At 40.1% G+C, this 26110-nt stretch overlaps 1 long non-coding RNA gene across 2 annotated transcripts in view; it reads left to right on the forward strand.

Moving 5' to 3' along the window:
• The first annotated feature begins 783 nt into the window (after nt 1–783).
• Nucleotides 784–26110, forward strand: part of LOC112540688 (uncharacterized) — an 89945-nt gene continuing 64618 nt past the window's right edge. Inside the window, exon 1 of one of the 2 annotated variants that reach the window (XR_003084767.2) lies at nt 784–910. This is a non-coding gene — a long non-coding RNA (uncharacterized LOC112540688). Of the gene's footprint in view, nt 1185–26110 lie in introns of both variants that reach the window. The other variant, XR_015797835.1, reaches the window with a different exon arrangement.

Here is a 26110-nt window from a genome sequence, read left to right on the forward strand (position 1 = left end):
TTGAGTTGAACACACATCTGTTTTAATATTTGTGACACACAACTTCACTATAACTTTAGTTCTAATTTGTCTTGAGGATCCATTACATGAAATGGGCTAGAGTTAATTTAACAGAAAAGGAAGGTGTGTAAGATACTTCCCCCCCCCCCCCCCCCGCACTTTAAGTGAAATACTTTCTGCATACCTTCTGGGTCCAAAACTGCTTTTTAAGTCAGGGTGAAGTGCCTGTTCCAACCCAGCACAGCATTTTAAAGCTTCCCACCACCATATTCCTGGATATGTTAACCACTAACCACTGTTCCTAATAAAATCCTATGGTAGGCTGATTTAAAGTAAGGTTTGCTTAATTCCAGATCAAAGCCGAGCCTTCTTTAATTCATATCGGAAGAGACGAAGGATATAATTGAGCTCATACACGGGCTGTTAAGTAACTAGGATGTTTGCTTCATACTTAAAGGCACTTCCTGAGGCCACGATGGCAGCCCTTTTATCTAGCAGCATGTATTCCAAATAGTAACGCTACTGAAAGAACCCTGTAAAGCAGAATAAAGGGGGGAATTCCTGCAACCTCATCACCCAAGATAAGAAAATGCTTGGGAGGAAGGAAAGATGGTGAGAGAAAAATTAGTTGCCGGCTCAAGGATTTTTTTTTTTTTGGTCTTTAAGGGGCGACAGGGAAAACCCAACCAATTGCACCGCCTAATCCTCTCCTCCGTCAAACTGACTGTCCGCCGTCCAATCAGCAGCCGACATTGACACCCCCTAAGGCAGCCATTTGGCGTTCTGGAATTCTCCCATGCAAATGCGAATCTCTTCAAAGACCAGCAAAGGCCCCCTTCAGAACGGACGGGTCCGTGCGGTTCGGAATAGACTTCCACGAGGCTGGAGAAAAGGCACAGCAGAATCGAAGGTCTATTTCCTCTGAAGTGGCTCCCGTCCGCCCCCCCCAAAACAAAGTGCAAGCATGCCCAGGATTGTAGCCTGGGCTTGCTTTGTGTAGAATTGCAACTGTGTGCGCAGCCATCCCTGTTTGGCTCCATATATCCCACTGGTGGGAGGTACTGTAGTTCAAAGGAAGAAGAAGGCAGATTCCCCCCCTCCCGCCCCAACCTAATGGGGCTTGTTTAGCTACCCTATCCATGTTTATTGGGATGTGCCACTGATTGCACGGCATTTATCTTCACGTAAGTGGATGGAGCTCTGTTCCTTCGGGCTGTTACGTGGGAGCAAGTCATATTCAGATCAGTGAGGCTTCTGAGCGAATAGGCCTGCCCTGAAGCTGCAATGCTAAAGCCGTTGTGAGGGAGTTTATCGTTATCTCAGCGAGAATTATTTTAAGTAAAAGTGGTTATGATTGTATTGTGTAGGCATGCTTACATGAATAGATTAATTAGTGCTTTGTTGCCGGATCCACAACTAGGAGTGCCTTTGATTAAGCCAGCACAAAATAGTTTCTGGTCTGTCTTGGTATAATGGGATACTCTCAACTCACATCAAAGATTGTAGAACCAAGTAAGTTATTCTGGTCTAAAATCTGATAGTTCCTACAGATATTTCTCCCTGGGAGAGAGTGTGTATGTAAAATTGTATTGGCCTTACATCACAGTAAAGACAGTTGTACAAGGCCCGCATCTCATTCTTTCTATCAAATAGTGGTTGAGGTAATGTTATATGCTATTTCATAATAAGGTAATGGTTCAAGTCCTCAAAGTGTTTTCCACATAATGACTGATTTCATACAACACACTAAGGCAAAATAAGGTTTTCTTGTTTGTGGCTTAGAAAGTTTTATGCACCCAGAGTGATTTGAAAACCATGGTTGACAGCATTATGTGTTGTATAAATATAGAGTGTATTATTCTATTAACTGTAGTTAAACCATGGCTCAGTGTGTTGTATACACGCAGACATTAAGTTGTCATTCTGTATAATTTATAGGGAAAGGTAGTTATCCTAAGATCTGTGACTAAACAACATGCAAGGTCTTTAACTGTTAGCAGGTAGTGCAAATATGGGCAAAGGCTGTTTTCACATATCACCTAATTCAGAGTATTAAAACCAGAGCTTTATCCCGCCTTTCCTTCAGGATTTGCCAGGTGAGTATTCCCCATTTCTCTATTTTTTTCCCCACACAACAAATCTATGGGATAGGTTGGGCTAAGATAATGCCTGGCCCAAAGGCCTCCAGTGAACTTCCATGGCTGAAGGTGAACTTGAATCTGTGTCACCGAGTAAATAAATCATGATATGAGTCATATACTAAGTCATAGTTGTGCATATATTATCTCTTTAAAAAGCCATAATACAATTACCTGGTTTCACACATTACAGTAATTTGGTTTTATTAAAAAAGTTTGTTGAAGAAGCCACAGACCATGCTTAATTGTTAGCCAGGGGGCTCACTTCACATTAGGAAAGTGAAAGCTATGGTGGGCAAGGTGATGCTAAACTCCAAAATAACCTCTCCAAGGTCTCAAAGACAGGGAAGAGACCAAAATAACAGCAAATTAACAAATCTTATGTAAAAACTTTGGTTGAAGCACTTTTCTTTAACCACAGTTGGAGCCAAGGTCTGGATACATATAAAATGCCAGGACTAAGAATAACCCTAATTAGCATCTCGTATGAATACAGCTAGTATGAGCAACAGCATTGGGGAGATGAAAGCACTATGCCAGTGTGATGCAAACTCTTGTTTCTTTTGTAAGTGTGTCATGACACAACAGGCACATACAAAAGGGATGGAGATGATTGTGTCATGACATGATGGCACAATACCCGAAGATAGATAGTTCATGGTAGAAATGAGATGAAATCAGAGAATACCGGATTCATAATGAAGTAGGTAGGCTCCATATCAGGCAAAGCTAAGACATAATATATTTTGTTTGCTTTTGGCTGGGGCTACTATATGTGGATTACAAAAATCCAGAGAACTGCAGTTGGGAGCAAAAAAAAAAAAAAATTCTTACCTCTTTGCTGCCATCTAGCAGTTGTTTGGATTTTTGGAGCCCAGATAATGATACCACTATTTTTGGCTTAGTGTATTGAATGAATATGGCTATTGGGGTTTGTACACCATAATTTATAGCTTAGTTTGATGTGTGAACATCATGGTTGCTTATTCAAGAAAACTGGTAAACCATATGTCAATCTAACCACTACTTTTAATCCAGGACACACTCATTTTTTCACTTAAACCCTCCCAACCCCCCCCCCCCAACACAGACTAGAAATTTCAGCCATGCCTATTCCATTGATGTTATCACACACCGGCATCACCAGCTCTGAAAGTCCAGAAACACATGGAAGTGTAGCACAGTGTTTATAGCCTCTATTTTAGCTATTACACTGTCACTAGAGACAGAAAAATACTGTCTATCTGAAATTACCATTCCACAAGTATGAACTGTGGGTGTATAATTGTCTTCTTTCCCTCTATAAAATGTACTCTCTATGGTACACTTGCCATAGGGTTTGCTATACATGCGACAAATCCTATCTTTCCTATAATGGTACCACACTGGGCAATGTGCATTGGGGGCTGTGAAAGTGCTCTTCAAGAACCCTGTGCCTGGGAGATTCTTTTGCTTTACCATATACCTGGAGAAGGGCAGGTTATATATTATATGCAGGGATTGAACAGAATGCAAGATAGACTTAGATGCAGGGAAAGGCGTCTAGCTAGCAAATGAATATTTTATGCATGATGCAACATCCATGTTGTACTGAGGAGGGGAGGTTGAGTAGGTGGCAAGAAATAGAGTAGCAACTGTGTTGGAATTTCAGGCCTGTGGCAGGAATTTCCCTAGAAGTACAGCAGAGGTTCAGTTGTGGTAACTCCCTGAAAGGAGTTGTGGAATCTTTCTGGAAAGGAGAAATTCAGAGAAATAAATTTTCCTACTGATCTTTGCAGATTGTAAAAAAGTAAAAAAAGAGAGAGAGAGAGAGAAAGGAAACTTCTGTATAGCAGTTTGGAATATTGGACTTTCTAACACTAATTGGCAGCCTGTCTCCCAAGCCTTAGTCAGAAAGAAGCTTTGTTGTATCCCAACTATCTGGGACCTAAGATTTTAACTGGCAGTGCCAGAGATTGAATGTTCTTTTATAACGCATACATAGGTGAGATCCAAGTTTCCGTTCCTGTCTTGGAAAAAGATTTCACTTAACTGAAGAATCTACCATCAGAGAAAGGAGCCTTTGGAACTAATCCAAAATAGTTGCTTCTGTGAGAGCTTCCTTATTTTGGTTTTTTGTTTGTTTGCTTTAACTGATACTTCAATGCCTATTTAATTTATTTCACAAATTATAAATGAAGCATACAAGTCACAGGAATACAGTGAGAGCTAAAGAAAGTAAAAACCAGCCCTGCTTTTTATATGTACAGTCGTTCTCAGCTACAGCCCATAATTCCTGGTATGAATAGGTGAATTTATGGAATTCTTCTGATTGCCCATTATTACTCATTACATTGAAGGGCAGACCTTGGATCCCAGATGTTTCACAGCTCAGACTAGGGAAAGCCTCAACTTTCGGCTGCTGTGAGGATTGCTTAGTTGTAAAGATCATCATCAATACAGTGGACATTACATAAACATAGTGAAATGGAGAGGGAAACTGCCCAAAGGGACCTTTTGCTAGCTAGGCTCAGTGTGCAAAAGAAGAGAACGTGCAGTCCGATGAGACCAGCTCAGATGCCACTGGTCCTACTGAGCCATATTAAATTGAGTGTTTTCTCTGCATAAATAAATAAATGATGGTGGTCATGTCCTCCACACAGCTGTGCTTGGATAATGCCTTGTTCTCTGCCACAGGGACTGCAGTGGCATTGGGATACAAGGGGAGCAAGGGGCTCAGTCGCTGCATCTGAGCAGGCAGGGACCTCTTGGTCTCCATGACATGCAAGCCAATAAGCCAGGTCTTCCCTTAGGTACAAGAGCATGTTGGCTGTAATAAAGAGGGAAGTGGGAGAGAGATCAAACAGCAAGCAGGGGCTACTATTGCTGCAATGGTTAGGCTGCAAGGATGGGCAGGGTGTGTTTCTTCAGGAACTAAGCAGGGTCTCTATGGGATCAGTTGTATGGGGAGAGGAGAGGCAACTTGAAGAGGTTTCACAGGTCCCGATAATGCAAGATGCAGCTAGGTCAGCCATTGGCCTCTTGCACTTGACCTTTAGAAAATGTGCACTCCTCTTTTTTCTTTTCTATTTTTTTCTTAACTTTTTTTCTTTCCTTGCACTCTTTGCTTTTTCTTTGATTTATTTTTCTTCTTCTTTCTTACTTTATATTAGTTTGTGTTAGTTTTTATCTTCTTGTTTAAAAGCTTTAAACAAGCTTTACTGAGGCTGCTGAAAGAAGTGGTCTTAATGTATTGTAATCCATAATCGCTACCTGTATAGTAGTTGGGGAATGGATAGAACATATTTCCCCTGCTGATCCTGCCCCTGACCTGGATCTCTTCCTGGCTTTCTGTGTTGGAAAGAAGTGATGGTAGCTTGTCTGTTCATGTACCCTGGTCCAGCTCTTGGATGCATTTTGTGTAATGACCTGCCTGTGTTACAGTTTCATGCTAGAGGCAATGTGCTCTGAATAGGTGAGGCATGATAATTCAGAACATATTCATTCTTCATTCATTCATTCATTTATCTTAAGAAATTTACATAGCCGCTTGTATTGTAACAACAACCCTGGGCAGTGCACAAAACAGTAAAAACAGAAGCTCCCAAGCCATAAAATAAAAATTAAAAAAACCTCTATAACTCATTAAAAATTCTAATAACTCATGGTAGCTTGGCGCAGCATTCTCCCATACATCTTCACACCATTTTGCTGGGGTCCAGTCTCATCCTACCCCAATGCCCATTGTAGAAGATGGATATTCTCACTGAATTTATTTGTTGGTGATTCACATTAAATTTAATAGGACAACATTCAGTTGTATCAGCCCCTAGCTTAGTGTAACTTTATGTAACTTTGCTTGTTTGTTAACTGGGGCTTATACTATAGGCAGCTACAATCCTCTGAATAGCTTGCATTCCCTTCTTTCAGTAAGATGATTAAAATAGGCAACCAATATTACAAAAGAACAACTATCAATAATAAGTAAACTTACAAAGAAAATTATAGCCACCAAAGAACAATAAACTTCCAGAAAGGACTCCCAACTTATCCCAGCAGCTTTCCAAAGGCTCTCCTCAAAAGCAGTGTTTTTATAACTTTCCTAAAACTCAACAGGGTTGGAGCTAGACTGATCTGGGAAGAAAATTATTCCAGAGAAGTGAGAGTGCAGCTGAGAAGGCTCTGTCTGAGTCATGAACATGTCCTTGGAAAAAGCACAGGGAATCTAACGATTATAAAGGTGCCCCACTAGTTCTCCATTTCTTTTAGAGGCTCTCATTCAGCTTTTGAGCCCCATCTGTCTGCTGATCTGTGGGGTAGCCTATGGATTAAGATCTGATATGGGGCAGTGCCGCTTTGGACCCGAGAGGGATCCTAGTGAAAAATAATCCCTCTAGCCCCTCAGGTTTTGGAATTAAGATTGCATCATGAACAAATACATTTATTTAGAAGCAATGTTTGACCCACTTTAGACTGAGGTCTAAAACCTTTTCAAAGAGCCTTGAGTTGGAAAACCATTATATAAAGTGAAACCTTTCCCACCTTTGGGAATTATGAGGCACATTGTTTCTGAATTCCAGACTAATTTTTCTTCTCTCAGTAAAGCTAGCAGGCTTTCACAGCATTTTTGCCTAATAACGCTCCTCTTATTAGGCAAACTGGCCTGTTAGAAGGTGTTAATTCAATTCCCTCCAGTATTTTTTTTTAAAGCATATTTACCTATGAAGCCATGTGTAACGAAAGAGAACCCCCTCAGCGAAAGGCGGGAGTTAGAGGAAAGAGGCCTGCATATTGCATTTCTTTTACACTTTTGCCCAGGATCTCCAAGCCCCCAAGGTTTAATTATCGTGTGCAGTCTAGTGTTGAATAGGGAAAAAAGGGGCTGTAGCAGGATAGGAAGATTTTCACACTGATACCCACAAAGGAATAGGGCTATTAGAGGATGGGATAAAAGTGAGGTGGACTGTGTGTGAGAGGGACAAATTCTTTTACTGGGGTGTGGGGGGGAGGAGAATCTTGGGTAAAACATGTATAAATCAAACAATTTCCATGGACTGTGGTCAAGATTAAAAAAAAAAATGCTGAGTGTTTTTTCTTCCATTGGTTAATAGGAATTACACAAACAGAATTATACATAAATGCAGAACAGAAATTCATCTGTTCATATGAGCAGGATTGACAGGGTGGGGGACGGAGAAGTACCCCCCCCCATCCCTTGGCCTTTGTGTTTAGCTCATTTCAAATTACATCACTGGTTTAGCAGAACTAAAAGGTGCAAAAGCCCTCTTGCTATTATTCACTCTGCCAACTGTGACCTGAAGAGGATTAAAGATTTGTTCAGAGTCTTTTCATGGTATTCTTAAAGTTCCCCTCCAAGGGAGCCGTTAAACAAAGGCTTACATGCTAAGCACTTCTTTTGTTATTGCCTATTGTCAGTTAGTACACAGTCTTTCCATTTTTGGAATAACTGAGGCTTCCAGTTCCAAATAAAATTATACAATATACAGAAAGCGGAGTATAGCAAACAAATAGTAAACAATTTTGTGGACATCATCTTAATTCAGGAATCATCATACCATTCATCAGTGAAGCATAGGCAAAACTTTGTGGGCTGCAGTTACGTTTCAGTATTGATGTATGGAAATATGTGCACATTAATATCTTTTTAGGAACTGCTTGTCCAACAACGTTCAAGACGAGATGAATTTTTGGAAGCTATCAGAATATAGTGACTGTGTTTCTTAATTTATAGAGGACAGTCCTCTGCTTGCAGGCATTCTCTAGCTGAAGTACTATCCAGTCATTAAGAACCACCATAAGGAGAGGAAAGGACAAGCAGAGCCCTTAATCTGTCGGCATCTGGCATCTGGATGGCAGACTGAGCAGGCAGGCAATCAGTTTTTTCCCTTTAGAATGTGCTGTATTCCTAATGCATTGTGTTTTGATTTAAAATACAGTAATGAGGTCAGACTTTTCATCTGTATTTATAATACAGAATATGCTAATAGGTTTCGGCTGTTGTTTGCCCTTTTGGCCTAATGCATTTTCTTTCCTTCCAGTATTTTAGTGGCCACCTATATCTAAGTAGCAACAAATGTTATTTTTAAAAAACAGAAAAATGGATGCATAAATGAGCTTCATTTATGTACACCTAGCCAACTTCAGCTGGTCACAGAAGCTAAGTGGAGTCAGCTCTGGTTAGTATTTGGATGGGAAGCCAGCCTGGAAATTCCAGGGCTGTAGGCTGGACTGGGAAGAATGCTATAAAGTCAAGCTCAGTTTAAAGGCAACTTTATTTTTAAATGTTTTAATGATACCCAAAGTTGGGGAGAGGATTGACGAAGTAAGTTATAATCATCCAAGAAATGATTGAGGGGCTGTCCCTACTTGCATCTAATTGTGAAACAACCGTTTTCTACAGCATTTTTTTTTCTATTTTAGAATTTTTTTTTCTCTGTAATAATACTTTTGTCCCATGAGTGAGATAGGCTTAAGCCATTCTTAGCTGTACTGGGGTTAGAAGCAAAATCAGGTAAGTGGGATCAGAAAGATGCTTATTGACGTGAAAGAGGCAGGATAGAGATTTGCAACGGGGGTAGAAAATTTCATGCTGATATAGCTTTCTGCTGATTCAAGAATTAACTCAGCAGTGGGAAAAGGCCCTGAGTCAGTCCAACTCAGTTTCCATACACAACAGGAATTTTGTACAACTAAATCATCTCTTCTTGGCACATAGTCCACTGTGTATTCAAAATGAGCAGACATGCTTCTTTGATCTACTTAGTCTGGAAGGACCTACATAGGATTCTTCTGCACATGTTTTCACAAAAGAAACTGAAAATACCCAAAAGTAAGTGGAAAATGCTTTTGCTCATGCATTAGTTTCTAATTTTCACAGATCCTTTCTACCTACTTCAGCCCTGCACATCATATTTTGTCTTGTAGCAGAGTGCCCCCCAATGCTAAAGTTACATTTTGGGAACAAGGAACTTAAGGTTAGTGAAAAATTAAGTATCCAATTTGTAATACTGGAAAAAAAAATCTGCCTCTTAAATATATATACAACCTTGTAATCAGTTCCCAGGCATTTGGAGTTATGCAAAACTATAGCTTTGCTTTTCCAGGAAAATTGTCAAAATATGAGAATCTGGACACAACAGAACTTTTTCCAAAGACTGTCCATTCACAGAATGCCAGGTTATTTTTGTTCCAGAAATTTCATTCCAGTTGGAAGGATTCCACCTGCCTGCACTGCTTTCTAGAGTCAGCAAACATTATCTATTGTTAGATTCATAAACTATTTTTCTTGCCTTAAACTAAGATGTCCATGACAAAGGAAGAGCTCTATAGAGTCAGAAATCTGGAACATTGCACCTAGCTGCATTTTCTTGTTTAGGATGCGTGTATGTATTCATTTGGTGAGATTGTAGTGGATTGTCAAAAGGACTAGATTTCTTGTTGTTTTACAATGAAAATATGATTCCTTCCTCTTCCCACTCCTCACCCCACCAGCCCCAACGCTGGGCTGCTGAAATAGAGAAATGTTTTAGGAAAAAAAGGATTTATATGTGAAAACAAGTACAATTGTTCTAAATCAAATTCTTGATCTCAGCATGTGCCCAGAAGCAGAACATCTTTTACCCATACATTCTCCTTGCTTTAAAGCTCTATTTTTTACATGATGGATTTCAGAACTGCAATAGCTACAGTGGGGCAAAAAAGTATTTAGTCAGCCACCAATTGTGCAAGTTCTCCCACTTAAAAAGATGAGAGAGGCCTGTAATTTTCATCATAGGTATACCTCAACTATGAGAGACAAAATGGGGGGAAAAATCCAGAAAATCACATTGTCTGATTTTTAAAGAATTTATTTGCAAATCATGGTGGAAAATAAGTATTTGGTCACCTACAAACAAGCAAGATGTCTGGCTCTCACAGACCTGTAACTATTTCTTTAAGAGGCTCCTCTGTCCTCCACTCGTTACCTGTAGTAATGGCACCTCTTTGACCTTGTTATTAGTATAAAAGACACCTGTCCACAACCTCAAACAGTCACACTCCAAACTCCACTATGGCCAAGACCAAAGAGCTGTCGAAGGACACCAGAAACAAAATTGTAGACCTGCACCAGGCTGGGAAGACTGAATCTGCAATAGGCAAGCAGCTTGGTGTGAAGAAATCAACTGTGGGAGCAATAATTAGAAAATGGAAGACATATAAGACCACTGATAATCTCCCTCGATCTGGGGCTCCACGCAAGATCTCACCCTGTGGGGTCAAAATGATCACAAGAACAGTGAGCAAAAATCCCAGAACCACACGGGGGGACCTAGTGAATGACCTGCAGAGAGCTGGGACCAAAGTAACAAAGGCTACCATCAGTAACATACTACGCCGCCAGGGACTCAAATCCTTCAGTGCCAGATGTGTCCCCCTGCTTAAGCCAGTATATGTCCGGGCCTGTCTGAAGTTTGCTAGAGAGCATTTGGATGGTCCAGAAGAGGACTGGGAGAATGTCATATGGTCAGATGAAACCAAAGTAGAATGTTTTGGTCTAAATTCAACTCATCGTGTTTGGAGGAGAGAGAATGCTGAGTTGCATCCAAAGAACTCCATACCTACTGTGAAGCATGGGGGTGGAAGCATCATGCTTTGGGGCTGTTTTTCTGCAAAGGGACCAGGACGACTGATCCGTGTAAAGGAAAGAATGAATGGGCCATGTATCGTGAGATTTTGAGTGAACACCTCCTTCCATCAGCAAGGGCATTGAAGATGAAACATGGCTGGGTCTTTCAGCATGACAATGATCCCAAACATATCGCCCGGGCAACGAAGGAGTGGCTTCGTAAGAAGCATTTCAAGGTCCTGGAGTGGCCTAGCCAGTCTCCAGATCTCAACCCCATGGAAAACCTTTGGAGGGAGTTGAAAGTCCGTGTTGCCCAGCGACAGCCCCAAAACATCACTGCTCTAGAGGAGATCTGCATGGAGGAATGGACCAAAATACCAGCAACTGTGTGTGAAAACCTTGTGAAGACTTACACAAAAAGGTTTGACCTCTGTCATTGCCAACAAAGGATATATAACAAAGTATTGAGATGAACTTTTGATATTGACCAAATACTTATTTTCCACCATGATTTGCAAATAAATTCTTTAAAAATCAGACAATGTGATTTTCTGGATTTTTTTCCCATTTTGTCTCTCATAGTTGAGGTATACCTATGATGAAAATTACAGGTCTCTCTCATCTTTTTAAGTGGGAGAATTTGCACAATTGGTGGCTGACTAAATACTTTTTTGCCCCACTGTATACTTGACTTCCTTTGCAATATAACAAATCATTATAAAAGTGACATCCAGGGTGTCTTTTGTGGTAATATGCTATAACACATTTCATTGGAACAGAACATACCAGATTTGCACATGCATTTTGTTTGCAGTCTGGTTAATTACAAGGTTTTTATATTACCTGTAATCTGGTGAATTTGAACTGCATTGGACTACAACTTCCCCATCTAAAAAGATGGGCTTTGTAGTCCAACCTATTGGAGAGTCCTGCATAGGGGAAGGTCAGCCTAACAGCCATAGAGGTATATGATTGTCTCCACTAGAGGATTAGAGCTTTTTTTTTTTTTTTTTGCTGAGCTGAAAAGAAGGGGAGAAGAGTTGTGAGGAGAGAGAGGTCGCTGTCAGGGAAGAAACCAACAAGCAGTTTTGAACTGGGATGACTAGTGATGGATGAAAGTAAAAGCCGCAGGCTCTGGTTTAGGGGGAGTTTTCCCAAAAAGAGAAGGGACCATGAGAGTAATCTGTGGAGAAGAGACAGTGATTGGTAAGACATGTTGGTTTAAGTTAAGGGATAAATGCATATCTTCTTTAGTTCCATATGAGGGTTTTGATTAGTTTGGACCCCATTCTGGATCTAGGATCACACAATATTGGCTGGTTTTGAGAACCGAGTTCTTTTTTCTGGCTGCACTATGCATTTTGCCTTTGCAATACTTTTTCTTTGCAACCCTTTACTACGTCTCTATGGAGCTTCTGGGCAGTCTGTTATCCCTTTGATAGAAACTCTTAACTCATCTTTCTTCTTAGCTCCTGGACTATCTCCTCATCTGCTGATATGCCTTTTTTTTTTTTTTTTTACCAGGGGAGGCTTTTAAATGCAGTGGAATGGCAAGGAAGGTTGGATGCTCCAAATGCAATTCCCTTGAGTAGCTTTTGCTTATAAGTACCATTTATTTCCTTTTTGCATGGAGAGGGGCTGAGGGAATTTTGTTACCCAGGGATCTGTGGTAACTCAGGAGGCTGGATGCTGATTAAATGATATTTTTTTTCACTCTGCTGTTAGCTGGAAGAACAATGATTTACTCTTGGTGATTTCTGCCTTTTCTCATCATTCTGAAGTTGACAGAAGTGAAGATGAATGCAGGTTGACTTCAGACTACTTTCTTTGGAGGGACTGGAAATGGAAATTGTGGTAGTGCTCTCAGTTTATATAGGACTGTATGATCATTTGGAGACATAAAGATCTGTGTGGATGATGCGGAGATGGATGGGTGGATGAACAGACACGCAGAATGGTTGGTCCCTAGGTACAGTTTGCCAGAAGGACCAGACATGTTGGATATGCCGTCATAGTCCCAAACTGTGAAGGAAAATATAAACATGTCTTCTATTTTGCCTAGAAGCAAGGAACTTCTCTTGCAGTTGCAGCAAGGATGGGATTGTGGGATCCCATGCATGCTCTGAATATCCTTTCTACATGGTTTTCAATATTTAATTCTAATCAGAAAAAGAGCAAAAGTTGAAGGCAACTTCACCACACAGTGTGGCCCCTGGCTGCTGAGTTCAAGCAATGGAATATCAAAGATAGCAGGAATAAATATAATACAGTTTGGGTATGCAGTTGTTTGAATTGGTTAGTCCACCATTTGTTTGGGCTAAGAACCTGAATTTGAACAGGAACAGCACTTTAAATATGATTAGAATTGGACAGTATATCCATCAGGCCAGACTTGGGAATATGGAGAGCATATTGCTGTATCCTGGGTTATCTCCTTGCCTTGGGTCCAAGCATACTGTCTCTCGGGGCAGTCTTGAAGCAGTAGGGGGTAGTAGTGATCAGGGCAAGGCAGAAGGTTTTCTTGGTGGTTATTCTAGCTGCCTATATCAAAGCAGTTTGGCTTCTCCTTTCTCAATACCATCACCTATGTAGGCCATTCCATCTGATCCTTATCTAACTCAAACTTACATTGCACTTAATCAGCTGGTCTGCTAATTGCATATGTAGCAGGTGATGATGGGAGACAGAGGCAGCAGAGCCAAGCAGAGAAAATTGAAGCTGCAGGGAGAAGGGATGTTCTAATGTGCAGGAAGAATTGAGGGGAAGGTACCCTAGATTAAAGCAAAGGGATGGGAACGAAAAAGTATATAAAGCAGCCAGCTGGTAGTACTGCTCAACTGGCAGGAGACCCACAACTTCCCTGACATGTAGGAATTGCAGCTTCTTATCTAGGCTCCATTTCATGTGGTCTTTCATTTTCCTGAGCAGAAATATCAAAGGTGTCCCCTGACTCTCAATGGTGTGGCACTTCTCCTTGTTGGCCATAAGATTGGGATATTTGCCCTACATGGATCCAGACTCTGGCTTTTGGCCAACAGCAACAGGAGATGAGTTGGTTGGCTACAAGAGGTAACCACTCCAGAGAGAGACCTCTCTGGAGATGTTCCTCTACATTCACTCTCTCAGTTCATCTGCCAACAGGGAAAAAAGACAGAGAAGTTCTGCCTTGTGTTGCTGTTGTTTTCCGTCCTCTTCCACCTGCTGCACACTCCTTCTTTTGGGCTGCATGCAAAAGAGCCAGCCACAGTCCATACATAAGGTCAGTTGGGACCTTTTGCCCAAAATGATACAAATGATTTTTAGTTCATAAGTCTAATTAGCATCAAGGTTCACATAAACAGCTAGGTTTGCTTTTACCTACCAATGGGAATATTGGTCTCCTGGAAGACCTGCATTCTATCTTCTATGAGGTGAATATTCTAATGTCCAAACTTTCCCAAAAGGGGGGGAAAAAAAGGCTGCACCAATGAGGTGTTCACTCTCACTCACAGCCACGGCCAAAAAGGCCATGGAAGAGCAGAGCCTGGCGATTGGATTGGGAGGAGGTGGTCCCGGAGCAGATCTACAGGTGTCAACCCTAAACGCATCCTCCGAAGGCTTCTCCATCATGCACTCTAGAATGTCAACATGAGAGGTCTTGTGTCAGGAAAAACACTTCCATGCTGGAACACCTTAGACTGATTTTAGGCTGCCTCAGGAACAGTCTGCAAATAAAAAAGAAGGTGACAGTTGAGCTATATAGACTATTTAGACATAACTAATTGAATACATAAATAAATATATGCATAATACATAAAGAAAAGTAACTTATATAGCTAGAGCAGAAATGGATGTGGAAAACAAATAGCTTTTTTTTTTTTTGGTGTTCCCCAAGCTATACATCTTCTCTAGATTATATATCTAGAGGACAGCAGGCTAAGAAATACTTCCTGAAACATTAAATCTTTCCTGTAATTTGCAAGGCCATTCATTAAAGCATGGCAATTAATGCACATCCGTTTAGTTTTAGTTCAGTGCCCAAGGATGAAGTTCAATAGGCAGAAGGGGCACAATCCCTACTAAGAATGCTGTGCCTTGACCAGAGCTACTGTATATATGAGCTGATATAGGTAATCAATGTTGCTTTGATAATAATGTATCATCAGGACGAGCTTTTGCTCTTTCTAAGGTTGATCTTTTTAAGTGAAAAAAAGGAGTTCAGAAAAATGGAAGGAATCTACGAACTATATTGTCTTTGATATTCCCTCCATCTTTCCCGATGTCCTATAGAGAACAAAGCAGCTATTCATTCTTGTGGAATGAATTCTTTTGTACATGTCATAATTTTCTGTTGCAAAGCATGACTTTACCCATTCTTCTCCCCCCTCCCCCCCCCCATCCTGTGTCCTCTTAAGGTGAACATGTAATAGCTTCAGGAAGCAACAATCATTTTTTGCTATCAATGGTATTATTATTAAACTTTTGCATGATTTCTGCACTTTTCCCATTTTTATTAAAAGAGGTTACATTTTCCTGAAGTTATTCCATCATCTATAATGTCAGTAGCTGATATTACATTAGCATGTATTTTCCCTGCAGAGTATCTTTCTGGAATTCTTTATTTGGGGATGAAGAGCTGTTCTGTTTCCACTTCAGAACCTACTGTGATCTGCAATTCACAGTTCCAGATGATGAGCAAACTAAATGTGTGCAGAGTATGAGAACTTTTGGCTTATATATAGCATTGCTCTTAAAGGAGAACTCTCAGAAACACATGATGGCCTTTCTACAAAGGTTCTGAAAAATTCATGTTTTGAATTTGTTAAACACATTGTTTTCAATATAGCATCAGTGTACATTTTGCAGAGACAGTTGCCACCAGTGATACACACCAACATATCTCTAAAAGCTTTGGAATGCACTGTGAAGACCTGTAAGGGAGCTATGGACATTTAAGGAAGGTCCATCAATGATAGAGCACAAGCATGGTGTGCAATCTGTGGCATTTTTAATTTTAAGGATGGAGAAAGATGTCTGCCAAGACTTTGGAGAACTACTCTCATTCAGATCAGGGTAGGCAACCTAGTTTTGGACTACAACTTCTATAAGCTCCAGCCAACATAGACAACGATCAGAATTAGTGAATCTGGCCCCAAACTGTTTTGAGGATGTCAGTAATACTGGACTTTATGGACAAATATTCTCACCTTATACAAGTTCCTAATAGCATTGTGTATCCTCTTCATCCTTTCTAGATACATTTCACTCAGAATATTGATGAAGATGCAGCAAACATGTCACAAAGTAAGAACAGGCACAAGTAGAGAGAAAGAGCAGGCATATTTTGGCCAACAGTCATTATGCAGAGTACAATCTGTTCAGCTCCTTTCTTCTAACATCTTCTTCACTATACGATTTTGATGGTGATTTGTTTGGGATCAATGTGTGCATGGGGTCCTCTTCAAAAAGAACTTGTCAGGACCATAGGGAGCTGCTTCTCTATGACCACTAGCTGACAGTAAAGTGATATGGAAAATTGTAACTCTTTGCTTCCATCTAGTGACCATCTAGATTTTTGCAGCCCTGTTTATCTTGTCTGGTATGTTGGCATGTTAGCAATGGTTTCAGGCAGGCATTTTGCCAATCCAATTTTGTTGGAGAGCTTCTGCATAGAAAGCATTTACTTTTCCACTAAAATTTAGCCTCGTGTGTCAGCTCTGTGATTCTCATGTGTTAGATTAATTTAAAAGCAGTATCATTTGGTGGTTAATTAGAAAACAGCAATAGTAGCAATGTGGCCATCATGGCTTCTAGATAGAGTCTGCGTGACTCAAAGTGGCACAGGTTAACCCAGTGTAGAAGAAAGGAAAAGTCCTCAGCAGAGTTCTATTGAATATATTATCTGATATTCTAGCTCAAGCAGTGCTATCTTTTGTTGGCTGAGGCTCTAGTTTACATTTCTGGGAGGTATGAGGACCACAGAGGGACAAGACTTTCCAGAGGTAATCTCTCCCCCCATATTTTGGCAGAAGCTTGGCTTCCTTTTCCTCCTCTTTTTTTTTGCGGGGGGTGCCTTTGACTCAGCGTTGACTCCTGGTAACTGCCTGGACAAGTCCCTGCAGTTTTCTTGCCAAGGTTTTTTTGAAAGTGGTTTGCCCTTGTCTCCTTCCTAGGGCTGAGAGATTGTAACTGGCCTAAGGTCACCCAGCTGGCCTCAAGCAGGATTAGAACTCCCGGTCTCCCAGTTTCAAGTCTGGTGCCTTAACCACTACACCAAACTGGCTTTCTTCTTCCTAATTTCAAACCTATGTTAGAACTTAGATTATAGCTTTCAAGTTCTTCTTGCCTCATGGCAGAAAACTCACTGCTGATCTTCCACAACTGTACCACTGAAATTTAGTGGCTGCATAAAAAGGGGTTCCAAAAGCTGCAGAAAACAAGTTCAGAAGGTACGTGTAATTCTGGATTCCAGTTACCCAACTTGGTCTAAACATACAAACGCATGCTCAACTGGCACAATGTACATACCCTGTAAATCTAAATGTAGCCTATTGTAGCCCATCAGTGTGAGATGTTTGACAATTTCTTTGTTTTTGCAGCCCTAGGCATGCAGCCAAACAGAAGGTTTATTGATCCTCTAGTGGACCACCATGGTTGAATGACAGCCTACAGTCAGCTTGTGGATGGAGTGGAGGGAGGTTAAATTGTTAAAGTAAATGAAATGTGTAGCGTTTAAGTGAAACGCGACATTATGGGTTTTTGTTTTGTTTTGTTTTTTGGTTTGGTTTGATTTGGTTTGGTTTTAATAAAGCAGAATGGACCAAAGCTAGCTAAGAAGTTGCTGTTGGTAGGAAGCATACTTTTCAGCTGTCCTCATTGTCTAAAAATATATTTTTTTCATTAAAACTGTGCCTGGTGCTGTGTAGGTCTTGGTTCAACATGAAGGTCAAAATGCTGATCTAACACTGTTAAAAGTGTAGCAGATTTGACTTTGAAACTAATGCAAAAGTTTACACTATTTCACTCTTACTCTGCATTAATGCTGAAGGTACCCTGCTGTTTTGGTCACAGTGATCCCCACAGCCTTATAATAATTTAGATAAGCTATTTTAGTAGTCTGTTACATATATTCAAAACTCCATTGTGTGCCTGCAATTTTCTCTCTGTCTCTTGTAAAGTTTAGAAAAGAATGATTCTCACTTGAGTGATGTATTTATTTATCATTCAGATTTATTTATAGTACATCCTTCAAACAATTTATTATTACAGTAAAATATGAACAAGTCACAATAACCAAGACATAAAAATAAGCTAAAAGCAGACAATGCTGAGCAGCGGAAAAGTAATAAACCATGGGAAAAGGCTATAAACAGAAGTCTAGAAAAGCCAAATGTCTGCCTGTTGTCAGAAAGGTATCACAACTGGTGCTTGGACATTCCAAAGTATCATCAGTGAAAAAACTTGAAAGAAGCCAAGAAGTTGTGAGTCTCAGGAATTTTCCAGACTGGAAGTGCTATCTGTGAAAAAGCCCTTTTCCCAGGAATTTCTCACAAAATCTCAGATGGTGAGAAAAACTGGAGAAGTACTTCTGATGATCTCAGTGTATAGGCAGGGAAATGTGCCAGGGAGAGCTGATCTTAAAGACCAGTGACCCAAATCTGTGGATGATTGCATAGATCAAGACTAGCAGTTTGGATTGTGCTTGGAAGCAAACTAAAAACTAATATAGTTGTTCAAGTGCTACCATAATAGAATCATGTTCTAATGAATCATCAAACAGATTATTACTTGACTGTCTCTGAATCATAGCAGTGGTGTAATTTTTTTTTCTTCCTTCAATCTGTTTGAGAAGAACCAGGGATATAGAAGGGGGAAGGTACACATAGGACATGATTCTGTGCATATGTGCATGCAGACATGCACATCCATGTATAAAACATAATATTTTAAAATTAATTTTATTAAAGAATTTTTTACAAAATAAAAACATTTTAAAAAGAAAATAAAAGAAAGTAAAAAAAAGTGGTGAGGAAAGAATAAAGAAATGAAAGAGAAATCAAAATAGAAAAAAAGAAAAGACAAAATATAAAGAAATGACTTCCAATCTTCTTTACAGAGTTAAAAATGCATTTGAATGTTATCCTCTCTTTCTAAGCATCATAACTCCCTTCTTTCCATATTCGACCCTTTCTAATCATCAAGTACATTTTTTTTTCCGTTTTCAGCTAACAAATGTAGTTATTGTCTTTTCTCTAATTAAACAGGTCAGTTTTGCCATCTCTGCAAATTCTGTTGTCTTCACCAACCATTCCTCAATTGTAGGTATTTCAGAGTCTCTCCATCTTTGTGCATATAGTAATCTTTTTGCGGTTACCATATACAAAAACAATCATCCGTAAGTCTTTTCAAGTTATTTGTCCATTAGTCTCATCAAGAAAAGTTCTGATTTCAGTTGAATATTGGTCTTTAAAATTCTTTGTATTACTGTATGTATTTGAACCCAGATTTTTTTGGCTTTTTTACAAGTCCACCAGGCATGATAAAATGACCCTTCATGTTTTCCACATTTCTAACATAGATTTGAAGTACCTTTATACAACCACTGAGTGGTTGTTTTCTTTATCCAGCTCTTCCAAAGATCTCTCTTTAACTGTAAATTGGTTATATCCAAAAGTGTTTAAGAAAGTGAGGGTTTGAGGGAACTTAATGTCCTTAAAAAGTCTGCACTCTGTGTGTGAGCATGCTGTCTCTCTCTCGTCCCCAGCCGCTCTACTCAGAAGAATACCACAAAATTCCCGCAGTCCCCTCACAAGGAGCAGCTGTCCAGGGTGCAGGGGGGTGATCTCTCGGTCTCTCCTTTATCCAGAGAGACACACCTGGCCACCATTCACCACCACAGCGCTGTTTTTGCTCCTTCAGAGATTTCTAGTCTGCCATAAACTTAACCCAGAAGCCCCAGCCTTAATATGAGCATGCACTCACAACTATAGAAAAAGTCCAAGTTAGGCCTCACAAAGTCTAATGAGCAGAAAATAGAAAGGGGCAGGGAGGAAAAAGAAGAGGAGAGATGCCACTCTAAAAATAGTGGAAGTAGGAAGTTAAAGTTGCATTCCAGTTGCAGAAAGGAAGTAAGGACCATTGGTGCATAGCATAACCCAGAACTGATAATTAGCCTAGAAAAATGCATGTATATTTTGTGTACTTTCCCAGTTCATTGACCACAATTCAGAAAGATAACTATGGAGCAGTGTGTTGACATGCTCAGCATTTTGTATGCATAACTACACACTTTCAGCCAGTACTATCAGTTCACAGATGAGAATAAATTCATTCTTTACATAGGATTGACAGTTTCAAAACTGGCAGAGCATCTCTTTCTCTTTCATGTCACACCACCAGTCTAGTGAGTTCCTGGATTCATGGATCCCATTTAAGAGAGCTTTCACAAAACTCCAAGAGTTAATGTGCATATGGAAGCATTTTACTAAGTATTCGTTACTTTATTGGTGTGGGGCATTTTGAGAGGAAGGGCATTGTGAGAAGCCAGCCATAATATTACCAGTGTTTGTCTTGTACCAGTAGATTGGCAGGGGGTCATCAAGGATTAGACATAACCTTTTCTACAAATCTGGAGCATAGCTCTGGGTTACAATATAGAGTAACTTTGTATACATTGGGGAGGAGTGGAGGATAATGGCTCATTCGAGCCCAGAGGCTGAGAAGCAGGGAGATGCAAAGGTTGGTGTATGGTGCTTCTATAAGAAAAATTCAAGTTTGGCTTTAAAAATAAAACGGGTGATGAAATATATTAGTAGGATTAAGATCAGCTTCATTGATAAATTTTGTTTGTATAAACTAGGAAAATCAAGAGAGTTATTTACAGAGATTATGAAAATAACTTGATTGATTATGTGCCATCAAGTTGTTGTTGACTCTTACTGACCATATAGATAGATTTTCTCCTTAACAATCTATCCCTAACCTGGTCTTTTAGGTCTTCCAACAGTGCACTCATCACCACTGTAACTGAGTCCACCCACCTTACTGCTGGTTGCCCTCTTCTGTTTCCTTCTACTTCTACCACCATTACAGCCTTCTTCAGAGAGCTAGGTCTTCACGTAATGTGTCCAAAGTAGGATAATTTGAGCCTGGTCATTTGTGCTTTGAGTGAGAACTTTGGGTTGATTTGTTTGATGATCCATTGGTTTGTTTTCTCGGCTGTCCATGGTATTCTCAGGAGTCTTCTCCAACACCAAAGTTCAAAAGCATCAATACTCTTCCTATCCTGCTTCTTCAAAGTCCAACTTTTGCTTCCATAGAATGCCCCAGGGATACCATGGCTTGCACGATTCTGATCTTTGTAGGTATAGACACATCACAGCATCTGAATATCTTTTCCAAGGCCTTCATGGCTGCTCTACCAAGTGCTAGTCTGCAGTGTATTTTTTGGCTGCTTGTTCCTTTATTGTTGATGGTAAAGCGGCATGGCGTCAGTGCTGGATTGGACAAAGGCAAATGGGTAGAGACATGTCAATACTATCCTCAGGTAGCCAATATGAGCAGAGCAGATCACTGTCCCTAAAATTACTTTGGCACAATTTGCCATAGAGTGACCATTTGGCAAAGTTTGTGCCAGCAGAAGTAAAAAACAAAACACTGTTGAAGTGGAGCAAATTAGGACAGGCAGAGGCTGTCTCTGTGGTGAGCCTGGGTCAGACAGAAGCTGACTTCAGGTGTTCTTGTCCTCAACAAATGGTCAGCAAAGCAGCTTCCCATCACAACAAGCCCAAAGTGTGGATGAGCCCAAAGAAGAAACAGCTATGTAGTATGGGGTTATGTACCAGTGCTAGTATTTTTGCATCTCAAACTCCTTGCAATCACTGTACAGTTTAAAAACATGTTTATATCGTGATACATTAGGCATACATTGATTTGATAGCACTGAGATGAATACAAATAGACTCATTTGAGGTATAAAACATAATCACAAATATAAACAAAATGAATGCAATGACAAATCTGTCAATAGCATATAAATACTAATAATGGTAATCAATAACAAAGCTTCTGGATATAATACCAAGTAAATCAGGATTTTTTTTCTCTCAATAAAAGATTCCATGCTTAATATGATGTAAATCAGAAGTATCATTGTTAGTTTCAAAGAGAAGCATAAAGTGTCATAAAGAGATTTAATTAAGGCACAGTTTAGACCAAATGTATTAACTTAAAGCAGAAAGCAGGGACTCATTTTTGTTGTGGAATTATTATTCAGCAAATATCCTTTCAGACTCTACCTTATTTTCCTGGAATACATACTGGCCTATCTTATAAAGTAGATACCAGCACCTCTGGCATCAGCAGTGGGGACCAGTTTCTCCCATGGCAAATCTAGACTATGATTCCCGCACCCCCCTTTCTGTGGGATAATGCACAGAACATTCCCCACTCCACTGTCTTGAGGTTATTTCTCCCTCAATATATCCTATTTTCCAGCTCTTCTTTCTAACTCTTCTTGTAGTTATTACTGACTACCTTTTTGGTATGTTACCCAATGTTACATAGTCCAGTCTAGCAGTCTTGTAACCCTTGCTGGTGGAAATCACTTCAGAGCTGTAGAACTAGATTTTCACTCTTTGTAGCATTCACCTTACCTGAATGGAGATGTATATGCAACAATTCAAAGTTGATGCCATTGGGCTTCCTTTACAATGGAATCACTAGTTAAGCTTTTATTTTAACTTAATTTTCATTGTGTAGCATCAAGCAAGAAAGTCGTGCAGCTGAAAATAACCACAGAACATTTCTTTTAAAATTTGTTTCTACACAGCTGTGCATGTATTTATCATACTTTCAAGAGAAAAGAAATGGTACCTGAAATGGCTCACATGATCTCTCACCTTTCCTGCAGTTGCAGTATACCTGGAAAAGGAAAAAAATGTATGTTTCATTCCAACAGATCCTAAATACATATTCTTCTAAAGGAGGCACCTTTGAATGTTCACTTTATTATTTAGTTATAATTCGTATATGAAAAGTACTTTACCTTCTAGTAACCACAGGAGCCTTCTTATTTTAGGAAGGATTATTTTTCCTTCTTCCTGATGCTGCATACAAATATTCCAAGAAGTGCTCTTACTAGAGAATTAATTATAGGAGTGGTCAGAAACTAGATTTTTTATTTATTTTTATTTTTATTTTTATTTTATATATACACACACACATTCATTCATTCATTCCAAGAAGTGCTCTTACTAGAGAATTAATTATAGGAATGGTCAGAAGATTGATTGATTGATTATTTATTTATTTATAAATTGAACTGCCCAATAGCCAAAGCTCTCTGGGTGGTTTACATAAAACACAGTTAAACATGTACAATAAAATCAAATAAAATACAAAATAAAGACATCATACAAACTAGGCAGCAGCAAAGCAGTTAAAATCTAAAAGAATATGAATTAAAATACAATTAAAATATGATGTAAAAGCCTGGGAAAATAAACAGATCTTCATTTAGTGCTGAAATGATGCCAATGTGAGTGCCAGTTGAGTGTCTCTGGGGAGGGCTTTCCATAAACGGGGTGCCACCATAGAAAAGACTCTCACATTTGTAGAGACCCACATCAATGTCTTTGGTGGGAGGTGCCAGGAGGAAGGAACCAAGATCTTAAGGTCTGGAACATTCAAGAGAGGCATTCCTTGATCCAAAGCCACCTGGGCTTCTAGTGACAATGTGTAATCTGCATGTTGATGGCACCTCAGCCCACATCCATGGATGACCTGTCCCAGGGGTTTCATGTAGATGTTTAAAAAAACATAGAGGCTAAAATGGAGCCATGAGGCAGAACAGTAATCTCCGAACATCACTTTCTGGAAATGGCCTTCCAAGTGGGAGGAGAATCATCATAGCACAATGCCCCCCAAATCTCAACTTAAGACAGCCTGTCTAGGAAGATAGCATAGTCAATAGCATTAAAAGCTGCTGAGAGGTCCAGAAGGACCAACAGGGTTGCACTCTCTGTCTTTTTCCCACACTCATCATCCCACAGGGAGATAAGGGTGGTTTCTCTTCCATAGCCAGATCTGAACTTGAACTGAAATGGATCTAGAAAATCAGTTTCAACCAAGAGAGCCTGAAGTTGATCAGCCGCCCTCTCAAGCACCTTGCCCAGGAAGAGAATATTAGCCACTGGCCTGTAGCTCTTCTCATCCTCTGGATCCAGATTTGGTTTCTTAGGAGCAGGAATGAGGCTGGAACCACACCCTCTTTCAACAAAGCATTTACAACTTCCTGGATCCAGCTGAACAGCTCCTCCCTACTAGATTTGATAAGCCAAGAAGGGAAGAAGACTTGCTGCTTGGGCACCCACTTTTGTGTGACCAGGTGGCTGGCTATGAGATTCCTGTGGAGGACAATCTTGCCCATGGCATCTGAAGCAGAGTTGGAGTGTCTAAACTGTTGCTGCTCTTGAAACAATATACTGAATTCTCCGATGAATGCCATCTTAAAATGAATAGCTCAGTCAGAACTCTGGTGTGTTTAAATCCCCAAACCCTGGCCTCAAATGCTGTTAGTGTTTTGGTTTATCTTCTTAGCTAGCAATAATTGAACAATTTCATTATGAACTACCATATTCAAGATGTCTGTGTGTGTGTGTGTGTGTGTGTGTGTGTGTGTATCTAAAGGAAAGAATACACACGTTTCCTGTCAGGGCTTGTTGCAGCAAGGGGTCACTGAAGAGGACTTGCATCTGATGCCCTAAAGTTGCTTGCTGAATCATGCAGCAACTCAGAGGCCGCCTTGTCTCGTGATCTTTATTCGGCTGCCTCAGATCAATAATGACATATGACCAGGCTCGCTTGTCTATGGGGAGAGTTGCTCTGCAGTGCTGTGAGGTCACTTTTTCAGGCTCCGTTAGTCATTTTCTGTGCCAGAATGGATCAAAGCAACCTTATAGATTGACACAGCCAGTCAACAACGATCTCAGGTCCTTTATGTTTTAGATCTCAAGCAAAGCAAAACTAATTGTTTCAACCAGGCAGATATGTGATCTCTCCTTGGAGTTGCTTCCTCCCCCTTTCCTCCTCCTAATTCTTCTCAAATGGAAACATTAATTATATTTCGGTACAAAGGAATCTCATGCCTTTATTTATTTATTTTGGGGTCTGCAGCGTCTGTTCTCTCTTTTTATAGAATGCAGGTGCATTGCAAAGATGGTTGGTGGCTGCAAGCCGGTATGTGTGTGCGTGTGTGAATGCACGCTCCTTGGATTACAAATGGCTTTCATTATACATGTATACACCTGCCTTTCCTTGCAGCCAGTGTAATTCTCCTCCCCCACCTCTGGGCAATGGGAAGTTGAGAAGGCCTTTCTGGGTTTTTCTTTCTTGGGGAAAAAGAAACTAGGTTTTCAGCATGATGCTCATTTGTAAATGTACTGACACGTTGGGGCTCCCTCAACACATGCAGCCAAATAAGATGCTAATCAGTGAAGAGAATAAAATGCATATAGGAAGTCTTGGATTCAGTAACCCAAGCAACTCCATTAAAACACACACACACACTCAAATAAAGAATAAACTTGCTGGTAACCACACAGCCCCTCTCAGATTCTCTTCCAGAATCTGGAGTCATCAGAAATGTGAATTTGATGCTGATGCTGATGGTGTTAGAGTTATATTGCACTTTTCTTCCAAAACTGGAGATGATTTAGATGGGAAATGCCATTTTACCTCATAACAACAATCCTGTGAGATAGTATAATGGTATGTGGGAAAGACCATGGGAGGCCTTAAGAGACTGGGCAAAGAGACACTGCCAATAGAATGGTCAGATAAGAGACAGCACAGCCTGTAACTGGATCGTAGGTAGGACAAGAGACTCAGAGGAGACCCTCCCTAGTTTCTCAGGCTGTAAAGAAGACAGTGGGAAAACTGTACTTTCAGACTTGCAAGATTCTGTCAATGTAGCTTTACAATAAAGTAGAATTAGCTCATCTGGTTGTGATTCCTAATCTGGTTTATCTTGCAAGGGCGACATCAGTCTTGCAAGTATCAAAGTCTGTCTGTCTGTCTATCTATCTATCGTAATTATTTAAATATATATTTAAAGAGGAGATATATATTAAAATATTATTAAAATCAATAGAGTCATCAATTTCACCTCGCTCTCCCTTTTTTTAACCTTGGTGTTATAGAACTGCCAGCTGAACAGAAGCAAAGTTGTTAAGGTCATACTTTTTTGAAAAAGTATGAAATTTTTAAAAACATTGTTCTCACCTCGCTGTTGAACCCAGTGCCCTTGCAGTTGCCTTCTCTGACTTGATCCTTTCCCAGAAGTAGTGGGACTGCAGCTCCCGGATTCCTAGCCAAGGCAGTCCTAACA

Source organism: Python bivittatus, unplaced genomic scaffold, assembly GCF_059951505.1.
Source record: "Python bivittatus isolate LINGU-HERP-01145 unplaced genomic scaffold, Pbiv_v1 ctg000020_np1212, whole genome shotgun sequence".
Classification (NCBI taxonomy): domain Eukaryota; kingdom Metazoa; phylum Chordata; class Lepidosauria; order Squamata; family Pythonidae; genus Python; species Python bivittatus.